Source organism: Morus notabilis, unplaced genomic scaffold, assembly GCF_000414095.1.
Source record: "Morus notabilis unplaced genomic scaffold, ASM41409v2 Scaffold2335, whole genome shotgun sequence".
Lineage (NCBI taxonomy): Eukaryota > Viridiplantae > Streptophyta > Magnoliopsida > Rosales > Moraceae > Morus > Morus notabilis.
The window spans coordinates 45,830-50,609 of NW_010366032.1; positions in this window are offsets into that span (position 1 = coordinate 45,830).

Below are 4,780 nucleotides of genomic sequence, written 5' to 3' on the forward strand. Positions count from 1 at the left end.
TTTTATTATTATTATTATTATTATTATTATTATTATTATTATTATAACTATCATAGAGAACTTTAATTCAAAAAAAATCCAAATAATGGAAAAGATTTAATTTCTTGATAAATACCAATACTAAATCAGGCTCACATCGAGATTCTCTGCACAAATAAGGGCCAGAAAGAATAATTCTCAATTAATGCAAAAATATCCCACATTCGTTATTGATGATGGTATTCAACCTTATCTATAATTATTATTGACATCCACACTCAAAAGAATTTTAAAAATTAAAAAAAAAATTAAGAAAAAAAACAACAATAAGGAAGAACTCACCTGTTTAGTTCGCTGATTTGAGTTTTTAATTAAAATTGATACGTAAATTTATGTATTACTGTAGTAAAAAAATTAAATATAATTATTTTTGAGAGTTTTTTATCCTAATAAAATTTGAATTCTAAATTCGAATCCATAAAATGAAGGACCTTAATACCAAATATTTTCTCGTTCTCTAAAAATTCGTTTCTGAAACGTTTCTTCTTCTGCTTAAGAAAAGGTTTTTTCTTCAAAGATTGGGAATGCAGAATATGTACGGACCAAATCAAATCAATAAAGAAAAAGCAGAGAGACAGAGCGAAGGAGAAAGTTTCTACGCAAACAAACAGAGCAAGAAATTGAAAAGGGAAAGAAAAATGAAAACGAAAGAATGAAAGAAAAAGAGAAAGATTTCCAAATTTCGAATAGTCTGAGAAAAAGTTTAACCTGAAAATGAGATCACTGATCCAGCTTCTACAAAATTTCGTGATAACGGTAACAGAGTAATATCCTGCAACAAAACAAAAAAAAAAATTTAAACATAATTTTAAAAAAAAACGAAAAACGGAGTCTTGTTTGGCTTCCGAGAAATGAAAGGAAAAGAACAGAGTATTTCATCTCCAACAACCCACAAAAACCCAAGTGCTCATTTCTCACAAACTTTCTTGGAAACCAAACGGAAAGACCCTTTGAAGCCTGAACCGAAAATTAAAAGAAAAATAAAAAAAAATTAATAAAAGACTTCAGGGAGACCAAAATGTTAAAGAAAACATACAGAAACAAAGAAGAAGAGAAGAACAGAGCCGACGGAGAGAGACTTATCCAAAGAAAAAGATTAATGTGAGAGTGTAAGTTAGATTTTAACAATAAATACAGAGTTTAGAGAAATTAAGGAGAAAAGAGAATGAAGAGGCGGGTGGGTATATACTTATATTATATATATATATATATATGTATGTATGTATGTGTGTGTTTGTATATATGTATGTGAAACTATAAATGTGCGTTTGTTAGGTTCGAAACCGGTGAGGTTTGTGAGAGAGCTTTTAATGGTTTCGAAACGGACCAGTAAAATAAGAAGAATAATAATTAAATAATTAAAGGAAAAAAAAATGATTTGAAGATATGTATTGGAGAAGATGAGAAAGGAAGAAGAATTTCCGGGTTTGGTTTGGTGTTAATTTAAATGGTAATAAAATGAGAAAACGGTAGGATTATGGAATAGTCAGTCATTCAACGAAAAGCTCCCAGAGAGAGAAAGAGAAAGATTTAAACGTAGAAAGTCAAAAAATAAAAATAAAAACACACAGATAAGATAGATATAGAGAGAGAGAGACTATACATACGTATAACATACGGTTGGATGTGCAACTCCTCTTTGGTCTTGACTCTTACGTTATAGTCTATACGGGATATGTTACTCCTACAAAAATGACCCACTTTTCTACTTTATTACAAAACTACCCTTCTAATTATCTTATGAGTGGTTAATATATTTTTTTTCTTTTTCCATTTTTTGTTTAATAAAGTACCTAATACCATTCCTTATCCTTTCAAAAAAAAAAAAAAAATACCAGCCCGACATTGAGAACCACTTTATCTCTTTCCGAAGCCAGCCAGTTTCGTAGCGTAATTATTCACCGATTTGAGTTTAAAATTTAAATTTTATTATAGTAAAAAATTTTTAAAAATAATCACATTTAACTTTTTTATTATAATAAAAAATTTTCATATAAAGTCACATCTAAACTTAAATTAACGAACTAAACAGGTCATTGAAACTTAAACATGTTTCAGCCTAAAAAATTCTTAAAAATAATCACATTTAATTTTTTTATTATAATAAAAAATTTTCATATAAAGTCACATCTAAACTTAAATTAACGAACTAAACAGGCCATTGAAACTTAAACATGTTTCAGCCCTGGAAACTTAAACATGTTTGAGAACTTAACATTATGATATATAGTTATCACATTGTAACAGTTTGTTTATATTGTCAATGGAAGAGTTATCCACTGCAGTATGGAAGAATATCTGGTCTATATTATACAGTTTTTAACCCTCAAATTTTGTTATGATTTTCTTAAATTGTGATACTTAATCTTATATGACTCTACCCAGTTAATTCGAGTTTTGTTACAGTAAAAAACTCTCAGAAACAGTTACATTTAACTTTTTTATTACAATAAAAAATTCTCACATAAAGTCACATTTCAACTCGAATTAAAAACTCAAATCAACAAACTAAACGGGCGTTAGTTTCACAAAGTTGTGTCGCTTTCGAAATTAAAAATCTCGTACGAACTCTCTCTTTTGATGAATGCAAAAAGACCCGAAAAAAAAAAAAAAAGACAGCCGTTTTGTGAAGATATTTCATCGTATGAGGTTTTGCGACAACGTCTATATATAAAGCCATAATCTTGGATCGTGTTGGTTGAAATAATTAAGAACTTGTAAAAGTCAGTACCTACTGTCTGTGTAATTTTTGAAGCTGCAGAAGTCGATGGCGGCATTAGGATTCGCGCATCACTTTTCTTCACCCCGGCCGGGCATTTGTGGTACTCGTTTTGGTAGACACGAGGGATCAATTAAGACTAAGGACACGTTTAGTTGGAGGATTGATACTATGATTTGAATCATGATTCATAATTTGTTAAAGTATTTTCTCTCACAAAAAATATACGTAAATCGAAAATAATTCTAATTCATGAACCAAATGTCTCCTAAAAATAAAAGGAGCAACTTAGTTGAAAGATCAAGTGGAATCGTTCACGTTCCAGCTCCGGTCCAATGCATTGCTCGACGATCAGCAGACTATCAGCTCCCAATTTGGCAGTTTGACTATATCCAATCTCTCAATAGCAAATACACGGTAAGTTAAAATTTTTTTTTTCTTGTTGTAAATTCACTAGTTTATATAGTACTATTGTATAAATATACTTTATATACACACACTAGGCATATGTTCTTTTTTTTTTTTTTTAATTTGTCTCCCAAAAAAAAGTTTTGCAAGTTAATTTTTGGTAGGTATATTGCAGTAAAAAAAAAAAAATTTAAAAACACCGCTTGTGTCATACACTATACTAATAGAAGACAAGTCTCAGGTTCGATTTATATTAGTTGTTTGTGAATACCGCCAATACTCTATAACATTATTTTACCGCAATTCACGTGCGACCCTTTTATGGCAAATGATTGTTGGTTTCTCAATAAAAAACCAATTTTGTTTTTCTTTTCTTTTCTTTCTTTTTTTATCCCTACCGTATGTTTCATTAACCCTTTTCTTGTACGTGTCATGTAGATGTAAAATTTGTGTTGTGCATGTTTTTGGTGCTATACATATATGTAATTACAGGGTGAAGAGTGTGTCACACGAATAAGTAAGGTGATGGAAGATGTAAAAGTGATGCTTGAGGTGGCAAATCCTTTGGCGCAAGTTGACCATATTGATATGCTGCAAAGTAATTTAAAAAGTAGAAATATATAGATTAATGTTAAGAGGTAAAAATAAAAATACTCTATTTTAAGAGGTATTTTTAAAAATTACCCGTAAAACTAAGGTCACATGTGTTATTTAAGATTGATAATCTTTTGTATGATGCGTGATAAAACTTAAAATTTCACATAAATAAATACATTGCGCGATCTTTTTTATTATTGTTAAAAACTCTTAAAAACTGTAATATTTTATACTTATTTAATTATTTTTATAAAAAAAAATTTACATCAAGACCAATATTGCAAAGTAAATAAATAAATCATCGGGTTGTAATTAGTCCAAAAAGAACCAAAAAAAAAAAGTTTCATAATAATCAACATTAGAGATCACGAGTACTTATAACTTTTAAAATTAATATTTATGATTTTCTCTTCTAAGACTTTTTTATTGGTAGAGACCGTTTCTGACCGTTAAATTTAATTAAATCACATCATATTAAAAAAATATACATAATAGATCATTTTTAATATAAATCTAATGAGATTGAAGGTAAAAAAATTAGTTCATTTTTCTTGATAATACCACATAAACTCCCTTAATATTATTAGGTGCAATCACAAAATGAAAGAGGGTAAATCTGTAAAACACGACCCAATTGGCAGCCATGAGCCCGGATGATGGAGTAATTTTTTTTTTTTAAAAAAAAAAAAAGGGGGATAAGTTGAGTGGAGCTGTAAAGTTAAAAGATTGACAGCAATATGTGTATTTACATATGTTATGCTTTCACTGTTTAACGGCTGGGGTTATAAAAAAAAAAAAAAAGGGGGATAAGTTGAGTGGAGCTGTAAAGTTAAAAGATTGACAGCAATATGTGTATTTACATATGTTATGCTTTCACTGTTTAACGGCTGGCTTAATAAAAAAAGATAGAAAGAGGAAAAAAAAAGAAAAAAAAAAAAAGAATGGATTGGTGAGAAAGAAAGATAGATAGGATTAAAAGTGAAGAAAGGCAGATTCTTAAAAAAAAATGGTGGGTTG